Here is a 15,448-nt window from a genome sequence, read left to right on the forward strand (position 1 = left end):
GGGGGAGGGGAATGACTGTTGATGGGGACGGGGTTTCTTTTTGGGGTGATGGAATGCTCCAGAGTTAGACATAATCTAACTATACACACACACACACACACACGTGTAAATATACAGCAAAAAGCCAGCAAGGATAGACACCAAACGATATCACGGTTACCTCCAGCAAGGACCTGGAATTATGAAAAGTATCAAGGAAAACGTGATGTGCAGTCAGCTTCTCGAAATAAAATCGAGATAAAATAGAAAAGTTTAAAAATCTAAAAATGACGGCAGCTTTCGCTAAGCTTCCGAGGGACCAGAGGGGATTTGATGCAAATTCTCTTCCCGAGAGCTGGCTCTGACTCATTCCACGTGGGTGCTGGGAACTGTGGGCGCACAACGCTGCGCCGAGCCATGCCCCCAAACTGCACCAGATGCACCTCGAGGACACAGAATACTTTACCCAGGGGGAACATCTGCTGCTAAGACTGTCATGCGCTGAATCACGTCCCCTAAAAGATACATTCCAGTCCTGACCCTATTACTATTGGAACTTATTTGCAAACAGGCTGTTTGCAGATGTAATTAGTTAAGATGAAGTCATACTGGGGCAGAGGGTGTCCTAATGCGATATATGACTGGTGTCCTTAAAAGAGAGACAGACACACAGGGAGAAGGCCATGTGACTACAGAGGCAGAGACTGGAGTGATGCATGACGGCCACCACCAGAGGCTGGAAGAGGCAGGAAGGACCCTCCCCTGGAGCCTTCAGAGGGAGCAGAGCCCTGTGACACCCTGATCTCTCTGCTCTTGGGACTTTAACTTGCAGCTGATGGCAATGGGTCCAGGACCCCCGTCCTTTCCTAGGTCTTCCAGACCAATCCTCTCCCACCCTTGGGTGGTTCGCAGGACCCTCCCTCCCTCGTGGTTGATGTCAGTGATCCCGTTGGACCCTCATTCACCCAGGCCTGTGGCACCTGGTTCAGGGTCTTCCCTTTCAGTTTTCAAACCACTGAAACTCATCCTTTCTCCACAAGAAAGGGCTGATGAGGACTTCCTGGCAGGGAAAAGTGCAATCAACCCCAGGGAAGGGGAGAGGTCGGTGAGCTTGTTGCTGGGACATTGGCAGAATGGTCAGCTCATTCCTGAGCAGGTGTGTCAGGAATCAATGGAGTGGACTCTTGATACCTTATCACTAGAATCACAGTGCTAAGGTGTAAGACCCCTTGGCACGGGCGACCTGGGTCTGGATCGTTCTCTGAGGGTCCATCCTGGGCGCTGTAGGGTGTTGAGCAGCATCCCAGGCCCCCACCCACTCAATGTCAGGAGACCCCCCAGTCATGATAACCACAGATGTCCCCAGACACCGCCCCGTGTCCGCCGGGGGGCAGAACCACCCCAGGTGAGGACCCCTGGGTTAGCCCAAGTGCCCAATAAGTCTACACCCTGGATTCCGGGCGTTCGGTTTACCTCGTTTCCCTGTAACGTCCGGCCTCTGGAAACTCCGTTTACTTCACGACAGTTTGCCCCATGGACCTGTCATCCAGGGGCACTTCCACAGGGTAGGGCTCGGACTTTGCCATTCTGGGTGCTGGGCGGCCTCGGGCAAGCTGCTCGACCTCTCTGCCTCTCTTTTGCCGCCTGCAGAGTGACGGGTGGAGCAAACCCAAGGGGAACACCCCAGGCCACCCCTCCCGCCCGGGACCCCGCCCCAGACCCCGTCCAAACCCCCGCCCGCCTAACTACCCGCACAGGAGCGGGGGCCAGGCTCGGGGTCCGCATCCCAGCGCGGCTGCGCGGCCCGGACAAACGCTGCCCGGGTGCTGCGGCCCCAGGTGTGGGGGAGCGCTCCGGCGCCGCCGGGTCCCACCGCGGCGGAGGCCCTCGGTGCAGCGCGTCCCGGATACCCGTCAGTACCCCATCCGCCCGCCCGCGCCCCCCGTTGGCGCCGCCCCCGGACGCGCGCCCAGAACGGACCCGGCAGTGCGCCTGCGCGCCACGAGGCCGTGAACTACAAGTCCCAGAAGGCTCCGGGCGCGACCCAGGGTCCCCGTCCCTCCGGGGGCAGCGAGTTGAGTCACAGCGCTCTCTGAGGGCGGGCGGTGTCTCCGCAGGACTGAGATGCCTCCTGCAGCTGAGCACTTCCTCCGGTCCCAGGCGCACACGCGCGCTCCCTGAGAAGTTCAGGCGCATGAGTGTAGTGGAATAACTGAGGACATGGAAAGGAGACGTGACCCATGAACCCCCCCCCCCCGCCAGCAAACTGGGGGCCGGCGGATAAGCCAGAACTGCAAACAGTCCTGATTGCTTTGAGCGCCCCCGGCAAACCGGGGACCTGCGAATAAGCATTGAGCGCTTTGGGCACTGATCCATGAGATGTCCTCAGTATAATCAGAATGGTGGAAACACAAGGCAATGTCCTTGTGCTGCTTTTGCGCTCAAGGACGAAGCACGGCATGTTTTCAAGAAAGCCCATTATTGCTTGTATAATCAATAAAATCATATGTTGCTGCTTTGGCACTTCTGGAATGTTAAGAAAACAAGTCTTAAAATGTAAACATAGATAATGCTTAAATAAAAGCTACCACAGCAGGACAGACGGCGCTGTTTTGCCTGAGCCAGCGGCAGCCTTCTACTTCTGTGTTTCGGCACAATTCGTCTCGTGTGATGAGCTTACTTTCGGCCCTGTCCTAAGAAAAACTACAACACATGAGCGGCCTTTTCTTAAATAAGGGAGGAAATACGGTATATTCAGCGCCACGCCCAAAACATAGCTTTGCCAATAAAACAATAATAATAACCAGTATTATTTATTAACACATTAATAAGTGTATAGTCCATTATATACCTAGTAAAATTGTTTTAATGATAATGTGTATTTATTAGTAATATTAATATATTGATTTACGTTAATAATATTCTGTTAAATAATAAAACTACCATAATTAATATAGTATAGGTTGGTAATATATTCTTAAAACAATATAATATATAATTAAATTATATATTATATAATATAGTAAATGTTATCATCCACTGATAAAGCAATAGCTATTTATTAATAAATTATATAAATATTTTTATGTATTTAAATTATTATTATTGTTACTATTGGACCAAGCCATAATGTGTTATCTCTCTTCCCTGATACTACTTCTCTCACTCTTTTTCTCTCTATATGATGCTGTCTCTGCAATATCCCAAGTCCTCTCCTCTACAGCACGTTTTTGTTGTTTTATTTGGCTGCATTGGTTCTTCGTTGCTGCGCGCGGGCTTTCTCTAGTTGCAGTGAGCGGGGGCTACTCTTCGTTGCGATGGCTTCTCTTGTTGCAGAGTACGGGCCCTAGAGCGCGCAGGCTTCAGTAGTTGTGGCTAGCCGGCTCTAGAGTGCAGGCTCCGTAGTTGTGGCGCACGGGCTTAGTTGCTCTGCAGCATGTGGGGTCTTCCCAGACCAGGGCTCGAACCCATGTCCCCTGCTTTGGCAGGCGGATTCTTAACCACTGCGCCACCAGGGAAGTCCCTACAGCATGTTTTATGTTAGAGAAGAAATGAAGTCCCCAGAAAGTGCAGAGAAGTTGACAATGCTTCCTCCGTTACAACTGATGACCACTGGCACTTGATGGTGTTTATGTGCTATATAATTATAAACGTTCTGATTGTGACTTTGCCATATGATCAACAGGTTCTTGGGCAAAATGGATTAGGATCCTTTCTCTAAAGTTACATTTTACTTGTTTCAAGCTTTGGTTTAGATAGAATAAACATCAGGTTAGAAGACTCTGATGTTTGTATGAATTTGTGTGACATATGGCCCAAGTCAACTCAATAATAAACATGATGTGTGTGATAGATTGAATGTTTGTGACCCCACAACATTTGTAAGTTGAAATCAAATCCCCAATGTGATAAGTTAGGAGGCAGGGCCTTTGGGAGGCGATTAGGTCATGAGGGTAGAGCCCTCACTAGTGAGATTAACGCCTTTATAAAGGGACCCCAGAAATCTCCCTCTCCCCTTCTACCACGTGAGGACACAGGAGAAGTCAGCTGTCTGAAACCTGGAGGAGGTTCCTCATCAGAACTTGACCATGGTGGCACCCTGACCTCAGACTTCCAGCCTCCAGAACTGTGAAAAGCAAATTGGTGGTTAAGCCACCCAGTCCATGGTAATTGTTAGAGCATCCCCAATGGTCTAAGACGATGTGTTGAACAATTTTCCAACCCAGCTTTTTCAGACTGACTTTACTGGTATAAATACCTCAGTTAGGGCTTCCCTGGTGGCGCAGTGGTTGGGAGTCCGCCTGCCGATGCGGGGAACGCGGGTTCGTGCCCCGGTCTGGGAGGATCCCGCGTGCCGCGGAGCGGCTGGGCCCGTGAGCCATGGCCGCTGAGCCTGCGCGTCCGGAGCTTGTGCTCCGCGACGGGAGAGGCGGCAGCGGTGAGAGGCCCGCGTACCGCAAAAAAAAAAAAAAAAAAAACCTCAATTAAAAGTCTTAGTCTTATTTCATGACACGGAAGATATGCTGCTCAGATTCCTCCTTGAGGACTGAAGGACCTATTCTTCCTGCAGCTGGGAATGCTGCTGACCAATGGTCCTCAGCTCTCAGCCTTGCTTAATCAAAAATCATAGCAGTGGGGCTTTCCTGGTGGCGCAGTGGTTGGGAGTCCACCTGCCGATGCAGGGGACATGGGTTCGTGCCTCGGTCCAGGAAGATCCCACATGCTGCGGAGCGGCTGGGCCCGTGAGCCATGGCCGCTGAGCCTGCGCGTCCGGAGCCTGTGCTCCGCAGCGGGAGAGGCCACAGCAGTGAGAGGCCCGCGTACCGCAAAAAAGAAAAAAAAAAAAGCAAAGCAGTGGGCTTCCCTGGTGGTGCAGTGGTTGAGAGTCCACCTGCCGATGCAGGGGACACGGGTTCGTGCCCCGGTCCGGGAAGATCCCACATGCCGCAGATCAGCTGGGCCTGTGAGCCATGACCGCTGAGCCTGCGCGTCCGGAGCCTGTGCTCCGCAACGGGAGAGGCCACAACAGTGAGAGGCCCGCGTACCGCAAAAAAGACCAAACCAAAACCAAAACAAAACAAACAAAAAAATAGCCTAAAGGCAGGAAGGGGAGAAATGGAAACGTATAACACTATTGTGAGGTTCTTATACTACCCATAAAGTCCTATAATATCAAGTGAAGATAGACTGTAACAAGTTAGACATGTACTCTAAGTCCTAAAGTAGCTGACAAACAAAATGTCAAAACACACTTACAGGGACTTCCCTGGTGGTGCAGTGGTTAAGAATCCACCTGCCAAAAAAAAAAAAAAAAGAAGAAAAAGAATCTGCCTGCCAATGCAGGGGACATGGGTTCAATCCCTGGTCAGGGAACTGACCCACATGCATGCTACAACTAAGAGTTCACATGCCACAACTAAGGAGCCAGCAAGCCGCAACTAAGACCAGGCACAACCAAATAAATAAATAAATAAAATACTCAATTACTCCAAAAGAAGGCAGGAAAAGAGAGAAAAGGGTAAGATGGAGTGAGTAGCATATAAATAGCAAGATGATAGACTCAAATATCACCATATTAAAAATAACATTAAATAAAACATAAATAAAATAAATATTTAGAAAGGGAGAAAAAAAGTAAAAATTACATTAAATGTTACTGGTATAAATACCTCAATTAAAAGTCGGAGATTGTTGGGCTTCCCTGGCGGTCCAGTGGTTACAACTCTATGCTCTCACTGCCAAGGGCCTGGGTTTGATAACTGGTTGGTGGGAAACTAAGATCCCGCTTACTGTGTGGTGGCACAGCCAAAAAAAAAAAAAAAGTCACAGATTGTCAGAGAAAAAAGTTGACCCCAAAATATGCTGGCTTCAAGAAATGTGCTTTAAGTATGAAGACCAAATACAGGAAATGGCAAGATATAGCATGTCAATACTAGTCAAAAGAAGGTAGATTTGGGGACTTCCCTTGTGGTTCAGTGGTTAGGATTCCACACTCTCACTGCTGAGGGTCCGGGTTCAATCCCTGGTCGGGGAACTAAGATTCCCACAAGCCAAGGGGTGTGGCCCCCCCCCAAAATTGCAAAAGAACAAAAAGAATGTAGAATTGGCTATATTATTATCAAAGTCAATTTAAGAGCAAGGAATGTTACGAGGGATAAATGTCACTTCATAATGATAAAAGTTTCGAATTAATCAAGAAGACATAACAATCCGAAACATTTATGCACCTAATAACAGAGCTTCAAAATACATGAAGCAAAAATGGATAGAACTTCATGGAGAAATTGATAAATCCACAATTATAGTTGGAGAATATTTCAGTACTCCTTGCATCAGTCAAGGTTTCCAGAGATATAGAGAGGGATTGATTTTAAGGAATTGGCTCACATGATTGTGGGAGCTGGCAAGTCTTCAGGGCAGGCAGGCAGCCTGGAGACCCAGGGAAGAGTTGATGTTGCAGATGAAGACCCAAAGGCAGTCTGGAGGTAGAGTTCCTTCTTCCTTCGAGGACATCAGCCTGTTTTCTCCTCAAGTCCTTTAGCTGATTGGATGAGGCCCGCCCACGGTATGGAGGGCAATCAGCTTCACTCAAAGTCAACTTACTTAAATGTTAATCACATCTAAAAATGACCTCAGCAACATCTAGGCTGATGTTTGACCTAGCAAATGGGTACCATAACCTAGCCAAGGAGACACAAAAAAAGGAACCAGCACACCCTTCTCTCAATAATTAATAGGACAAGTAGGCAGAACATCAGCAAAGATATAGACTTGGAAAACACTACCAACCACTTTGGCCTGACTGATGTGTATAGAACACTAGACCCAACAACAGCGGGATACACATGCTTCCCGATTGTGCACAGAGCAGAGATAGACTCTTCTGGACCATGAAAGAAACAAACCTCAATACCCTCAGAAGGATCCAAGTTATACAAGATGTTTTCTGATCACAAAGGAATTAAGTTTAAAATCAATAACAAAAAGATCTCTGGAAAACCCACAAATATTTGGAAACTAAATACCAGACATCCAAATAAACCAGGAGCCAAAGAAGACACAAGAACGGAAATTAGAGGGCTTCCCTGGTGGCACAGTGGTTGAGAGTCCCTGCCTGCCAATGCAGGGGACACGGGTTCGTGCCCCGGTCCAGGAAGATCCCACATGTCGCGGAGCGGCTGGGCCCGTGAGCCATGGCCGCTGAGCCTGCGCGTCCGGAGCCTGTGCTCCGCAACGGGAGAGGCCACAGCAGTGAGAGGCCCGTGTACCGCAAAAAAAAAAAAAAAAAACAACGGAAATTAGAAAGTACTTTGAACTCAATGAAATATCATTCTAAGTGCAAAGATTAAGAGCCACTATCATTCTCCTTGTGATCCATGGATACTTCACCTGCTGCTAATAAGACATTTTTATTGTCAGAACTTCTCTCGTTCTGATTCCCCACTCTGTGTGCAGCTAGGGCTGTGGTCCTGGGTTCATGAAAACCCCTCAGGAGGGGAAGCCTGTCTGCTGTGTTGATTGCACCACTCACCCACATGGGGAGCTTTCCAGTCAGACTGGCTTTGTAAGATTTGACTTTCTCCAAACACAGGAAGGTTAATCCCAAATTTATGCCCGGCCGCCAGTATAACGTATACAATACACTTTCACTCACTGAGAATCTCCTCAGTCACGTGAGTTATTTTAAAGAAACTTTTGCTGTCTAGTCCTCACAACAGCCCCATGGGGTGAGTCCTATCATGACCAGCATTTTACTCGAAGAATTGGAAGTACGTCTAAAAGCAAAGCCTTTGTAAGCGGCAGAGTGCAGAATTCATTCTGAGTCTATAGAATTCAAAATCTCCTCTTTCAACTACATCACACGGTCTTTGAAATTTTATAGTCTAATGAATGAAGCATGGCAAATACACAAATTCTTTCACCACCGTGCAAAAGGCTGGATGAGAAGAAGCTTGCACAAGAAACTTGAACATGACAGTCTTCAAAGATCTGGGAATGATTCCCAAAGGAGATGTAGTTTGAGCTGAGTTTTTGAAGCCAAGTAGAAAACTTTTGCTCCACCAGACCTACCGTACACGTGTTTCTGCCCCACCCTCTACCCTGGGAAACTGACTTCTACGGATCACACCAACCAAGGTCATTTGCCTCCTGACTTCCAGTTGGCTTTGACCAACTGGGAGCGGCAGCACAAGATCGGCAGGGAGGGGAAATAATTAAGAGATATGTCTTCCTTTCTCCCTCCATGCTGGGTCATGATTTGGCCATGGCTCTTGGTCTAGTGAAAGCTTCAGCTGCTGTCATGTTGAGCTCTTGCTGGGTTCCATGATTTAGTCCCTTTTTCCCCTTCAGGTCAAAGGTAGTAACCGCTCCCACTCTTGCCCACTGCAGAATGCCACAGAATCCTTTGTTGGCTTTCTTTAAATGTATCCACGTATTTGCACATAGTCTTTTCAGGGAACGGTCTTCCATCACTCTCTTGAAGGGTGCCATCTGTTTTCTAGTGACACCCTTATGAACAGAGAGGGAGACTCGAGTCAGAGAAGAACATGTGCCAGGGCACAGGGGAAGGAATGAGCCGGGAGCATTTCAAGCTTGGAGGATTTCAAGCAGATAAAATGCATCTCCTGCTATAGGCTAAAGAGTGTGAACTCTACCCAGAAGTACATAGGATCAATTTTAAACAATTGCATCATCAGATTTGCATGCTTAAGCAGTCACTTCATGAGCGGTGCACTCGTAGGAGGGAATTAGAACTGAAGACTGGAAATTCATTGCAAGTGAAGGGGAGGGATACAGTGACTATCCTTGTATACGCATTTTTGCACACTTGGGCCAATAGTGTATAAACCACATTTTGGAAAGACAAATATCATATGACATCACTTATATGTGGAATCTTAAAAAAGGGTACAAATGAACTAATCTACAAAACAGAACCAGAGTCACAGATGTAGAAAACAAACTTACGGTTACCAGGGGCTAAGGGGGGAGGGATAAATTGAGAGATTAGGATTGACATATACACACTACTATGTATGAAATAGATAACTAATAAGGACCTACTGTATAGTACAGGGAAGTCTGCTCAGTATCTTGTAATAACCTATAATGGAAAAGAATCTTAAGAAGAGTGGATATATGTATAACTGATTCACTTTGCTGTACACCTGAAAGTAACACAATATTGTAAATCAACTATACACCAATAAAAAGTTTTTAAAAAAACACATTTTGATTTTCTGTAGGATAAATGCCTAGAAATGCAATTGCTGAGTCATTTGCATATGTACATACTCATCATTTTAAGGCCGGCCCTATGATACATTTTACCAAATTGCTTTCTCAAATGCTTGTACCTATTTACCAAAAACCTTATCCCTTTACCACTAGGGTTTGCAATTGTAAACAGCTTTTGCTAATAAAATGGTATGCCGTCATTTTATTGCACATTCCTGGATTATTAGTGAGGCTGAATATCTTTTCCTATATGTATTAGCTAAATTCCCCAACCGATGCTTCATATTTTATCAGAGTATTGTCATCTTCTTGTTGATTTTAACAACTCTTTATAAATATCATCCTCCCTACGACATAAGCTGAAAATATTGTTTCATTTTATTCTTTTACCTGTGTATGGTGACACTTGCCAAATTAAAGTTTTAAATTTTTATGTAGTTGGCAATGAAAATTCAATTAACAATCAAGTTAAGAAGAAAAAAGAATTTAATTCGAGCCAAACTAAGGATTATAACCCAGGAGACAGACTCTCAGAAGCTCTGAGGACTGTTTCACCTGTTAAAGTTGAAGGCACGGTCACATAATGTTTTCAAGACAAAAGATCGTACATCAAAACGACATAATGACATTTTACACAAAGTTCACCAAAGACACATAGTCTAGGTAAGCACATACAAAGCGAGTAGTAAGTCATCATGACCTTCTACAAAGTTGGGAAAGAACACTATTCTTTTAAGAAGTTACATTGAGAGTGTCAGAAGCAAGAAAAAAATTGATCTTTAAGGCTAAGCAGGCGTTTCCATCTTTGAGGAGGTCTGGTTCATGTGTAATGCAGATGGAAGGGAGGGAGGAGGCCCAAATGGACACAGAGAGAATTTTATGTTTTCTCATCCTGCCTTAAAATATAAATTCTATTTCATCATACTTAAAGAACAAACTAGTGATTCCAAATTTGGGCAAATGTAAAATTATGCAGTGATTCAAAGTTAATTGAATATGTTGAATTTTTAAATCAAAGGTGATGTGCAGAGATTCACTGAAGGAATCCAATGCCCTCTGCCTAAGAAACATATTGTTTTGGTAATGACCATATCAATCGTCTTTTCATCCTTTCATTCAGCAGATAAATAGGGTTCCAAGCAGCTTTTAGCAAACGTGATTTCTTCTAACCCTCTCTGGATGCATCATTCTGGGTCAATTCCTTTCGGTGACTGATAAAATATTCAATAGTGTTGGGTTGTAGTTTGCAGCTATGAGAAACACAATGCCCAACTCAAACTACCCTTTTAAGGAGGAAATTCATTATATCCCTTAACAGGATATGGAGAGAGCCATGGTCCTGGGGTTAATTATTTCAAGTGCTCATCGGGACTTCCCTGGCTGTCCAGTGGTTAGGACTCCACCCTTCCACTTCAGGGGGCGAGGGTTTGATCCCTGCTCAGGGAACTAAGATCCCATAAGACAAGCAGCGCGGCCAGAAAAAAAAAAATTAAGTGCTCATCAACATCATCCATGAGACAAGTTCACCCTATCGCCCATTTCAGTGACTTGGTAAGGTCACCCATGGGGGACCCACCACCCACCAAAGTGGGTCATATCATCAGGGACCTCTTCAACACATTGGGTTTGAGACACAGGCATTACAGGCAGATCCACATTACAACACAGGGGAAGCAGGGCACAGGGAGAGACAAAGCAGCATTCTCTCCGAGCCGTGGTTCCACCCGGTATCTGCAGAGACAGCCTTCAAGCCTGAGGTTTCATCTGCCATCTTTTTTTCCAGTAATGCGCTGTCCACTACAGCCGGCCCTGTTGAGTCTTGAAATGTGGCTATTCCAGGGACTTCCTTGGCAGTCTGGTGGTTAAGACTCTGCACTCCTAATGCAGGAGGTGTAGGTTTGATCCCTGGTCATGGAACTAAGATCACCGCATGACGCACAGCGCAGCCAAAAAAAAAATGTGGCTATTCCGTGCTGAGCTATGCTGTGAGTGTTATAAAATAGATACCAGATTCTGAGGTCTTTGTTCAGGAACAAAAAAGAATACAAAATATCTCATTACCACAAGTAAGGAACCCACCTGCTGCAACTAAGACCCGGCACAACTAACTAACTAACTAACTAAATATTTTTAAAAATCTCATTAGTAGCTTTTTAATATGATATTTATTTATTTATTTATTATTTATTTTTGGTTGCATTAGGTCTTTGTTGCTGGTACACGGGCTTTCTCTAGTTGCGGTGAGCAGGGGCTACTCTTTTTTTTTTTAATTAATTTATTTAATTTATTTATTTTTGGCTGCGTTGGGTCTTCGTTGCTGCACACGGGCTTTCTCTAGTTGTGAGCGGGGGCTACTCTTCGTTGCGGAGCATGGGCTTCTCATGGCAGTGGCTTCTTTTGTGGAGCACGGGCTCTAGGCATGCGGGCTTCAGTAGTTGTGGCACACGGGCTCAGCAGTTGTGGCTCATGGGCTCTAGAGCGCAGGCTCAGTAGTTGTGGCGCACGGACTTAGTTGCTCCACGGCATGTGGGATCTTCCTGGACCAGGGCTTGAACCTGCGTCCCCTGCATTGGCAGGCGGGTTCTTAACCACTGCACCACCAGGGAAGCCCCCAATAGCTTTTTATAGTGGTGACACATTGAAATGATGTTTGGGATATGCTGGGTTCAATAAAATACATTGTTAACGTTGATGTCACCTGTTTCCATCCACTTGGCTACTAGATTTAGACTGACACATAGTCCATGTTGTATTTCTCTGGCACTGGTCCAGGAGACCAAGACACCTGTCCTACATCGTAGGATGACTTTCATCCAGGTACCTTGTGGATGAGCCTAGAAGGGCGACCTGTGGTGAGGCTTTGCCACCTGCTGGACACATCCAATACTGCAGCCTGCCTCCTCAGTTCACTGATTTTGCAAATATTCATTGAGTAACCCCTACGCATTGACAACAGGCTCAGTGCCAGGGGGGATGCAGCACTGAACACACTAAGACCACATATGAGGTGAGGCAGGTGGGGCTGGAGGTTCACAGGATACAGGTAAATGCATGAGTGAATATGTCATAAGTTCAGGGGTGATACGTGTGTGGAGGGATAGAAAGGAGAATACGGGACCTACAGAGAGAAGAGCTGCACCTGTAGCCAGGGATGTCTGGGAAGATCTATCTGAGGATTTGACATCTGAGTGGGGGCATGAAGAAAGGGAGGGAGGGGATCATGAACACGCATGTGCAAAGGAAAGCAGGTGCAAATGTTCCCTGGGGTATTTCCAAGCACTTTCCTCTTCACTTTCCTGCTGGGGCCAGACAGCTTCTGCAGCCGCATTTGACAGTTGAGGAAACTGAAGCCCAGGAAGGTGACAGCTGAGGTTACTCATCCCTCAACCCCTCCCCTTCCTTGTCTTGAGCTAACCCTGCTTCCCACTGCAAACAGGCTTCCCTATGTCTTGTGGATACTGGGGACAACCCTGTCACTTAATCACCCTCATGGACACACCCCACAGCTGAGGGGCCAACGCTGAGTTAGCAGATTCCCCACGGGTGGTGCTTCTGGGAAAGCAATTGTTTTCCACATTAAAAAAAAAGAAAAAAAAGACAAAGCTGGCACGTGTATTTTGCCTCTGTCTTTCCATCTTCCCCCTCTCTGGAATACAGCTGCAATAGCTGAATGAGCAGAAGCCACCTTGCAACCGTGAGGACAAATGCCACCAAGAACAGGGGCACCAGCACCCGCAGCCCTGAATTGCCCATCTCGAGATTTCTTGTTGTTTGAGGGGGAAAATACTTTCGGTTCTTTGGAGTGTATATTTGGATGTGGAGTTGCTAGTTCATATGGGAATTCTATGTTTAGCTTTGTGAAGAGCCTATAGGTGAGGTCTTTGCCTGTTCTTGAATTTCACAGACGTCTAAGCTTACGGTAAGTCCTCTTTTTGTTCTGGTTTCATTCACTTAGCAACGTTGGTGAGATTCCTCCCTGTTGGCAGCCCAGCTCTGTATATGGTCCTTGTCTGTCCTTGTCGTGTAGTCTTGTGTTGTACAAAGAGAACAACATCTTGGGTGGATGCGGCCGAAGTTTTGTGAAGTGTAAATTGTTCCATTAGCACAAAATACTGTCTAATTTTAGACCTTCTGATGGGCATATAGGGCATATTCTGTTGTGGTTTTAATTTGCATTTCTCTAATGACAATTGACATTGAATACCATTTCATAAGGTTGTGACTTTTTGGATTGAGTCTTTACCGAAGTGTCTTTTGCCCATTAAACCAAAAAATGGTTGTCTTTTTCTTATTGGTGTGTCTGTCCTTTTTCTAATTGTCAAGGCTATGGGTCCTTTGCTGGTCAATGTTTCAAATATCTTCTCCCCCTCTGTGGTTTGCCTATGCTCTCTCTTAATGGTATATTTTGATGTACATAAGTTCTTAACTTTTACAAAGTCCAGTCTTTCTGCTGTTGTATAATATTCCTTACTTCCCATTTATATTTGCCAAGTGCCAAGGTCTTGAAGACATTCCCCTACAGTTTTTTTCTAAAAGCTTTAGTGTTCTGCCTTTCACACTTAGATTGATGATCTATTTAACGTTTGTGTATGGTGTGGGGCAGGGATCAAGGTTCAGTATTTTCCATATACAGGTCCCTTTGCTGGAGAGGTAATCCTTCTCCAATGTGCAGGGATGCCTTTGGTGTGAATCAAGCAACCGTTCACATGTGGGTCTGTTTCTTTGGTTCCATCAGTCAACTTGCCTGTCCATCCTTGGGCCAAAACCCACTCCCTTAATTACTGCGGCTTTCTAAAAGTCTCAATATCTAATAGTGTAAGTCCTCCAAATGTATCGTTCTTCTTCTAGATTGCCTTGGCTATTCTAGGTTCTTTGTATTTTAATATAAATTTTAGAATCATTTAGTCAGTTTCTACAAAAAAAAAAAAAAAGGTCTGTTGGGATTTTAATTGGGATTGCCTTGACTCTGTAGCTCCATTTGGGGAAGATCTGACATCTTGCGAACCTTCCAACTCCATGGGTATATCATATCCCTTCATTCACTCACGTTTTCTTTTGTTTCCCTCAACAATATTTTGAGTTTCAGTGTCAAGCAGCTGTACGTCTTTTGTCCAACTTATTCCGAGGTGTTTGATGGTTTTGATACTATTTTAAATGGTATCTTAAACACGTAAATATTTCCTTTTCCAAGTGCTTACTGTTAGTATATAGAAATGGATAAGAGATTCGGACATTTCACCAAAGATGCACAGATGGCAAACGAGCGCATGGAAAGATGCTCAGCACCACGTGTCAAAAGGGAAAAGCAAAGTAAACCCACAGCGAGATGCCGTGTCACACCTGAGAACGGCTAAAATCCATACACAGGGATTTCCCCAAGGAAGATGAAGGTGTAGGTCATGTACACAAATGTCCACAGCAGTTTAATTCATAATCGTCCCAAGCTGGAACCCACCCCAGAGCAAACCAGAGGAGTGAATAAACAGACGTGTATCCCCTACTACGGAATAGGGCTCACCAAGAAAAGGGGGTCCGCCTGGACGCCTCTCAAAATAATTGTCCTCGGCATAAGAAACCAGACAAAACCTAGTAAAGATGGCATCCTGTGTGGTTTCCTTTCTATAAATCCTTAGGAAACTCAAGTGAATGTCCAGTGACAGAAGCAGACGAATGGTCGTGTGGGGAGGGGCGGGCGGGGTGGGAGAGGACTGGGGAGGCACGCAGCAGCTGAAGGGGTGTGCACATCACGTGACCGTGGCGAGGCTTCCAGGAGTGTACACAGACGTCAAGGCTTACCAAGTGGTATGCTTTAAGCACGTGTAATTAACTTTATGGAAATCTTACCTCAGTAAAGCTGTTACTATATATATACACACACGGAACCCCTTCCAGACGTGGTGGTTGTTCTGAGACTCTTCAAGAGAGACCTGGGTGAGGGTCAGGAGCCGGTTCTCAACCCAGTCCAGACCCGGACAGTCTTGGGCGGGTCCTGCCCTGTATCCCCTGGCTGAAGGGAGGTGAGGACTGCCACGTGGGAGACATGGGTTGGACAGAACAAATGCTGGCCTTGTCACCAGGGCCCCGACCCCCCCACCCACCCACACAGTGGGCTGGGAGACACGATGGGGGCTGTGGCCAGTGGGGACATAAGCCACACCGTGGTAACTGGGAGGAGCAGGGACAGACAGTATTCGCCCAGCCTCAGCAGAGAGTCCCCTGTTAGCGCCCAGCC

Source organism: Monodon monoceros, unplaced genomic scaffold, assembly GCF_005190385.1.
Source record: "Monodon monoceros isolate NGI ecotype Baffin Bay Population unplaced genomic scaffold, NGI_Narwhal_1 Super_Scaffold_12, whole genome shotgun sequence".
In the NCBI taxonomy this organism is placed as follows: domain Eukaryota; kingdom Metazoa; phylum Chordata; class Mammalia; order Artiodactyla; family Monodontidae; genus Monodon; species Monodon monoceros.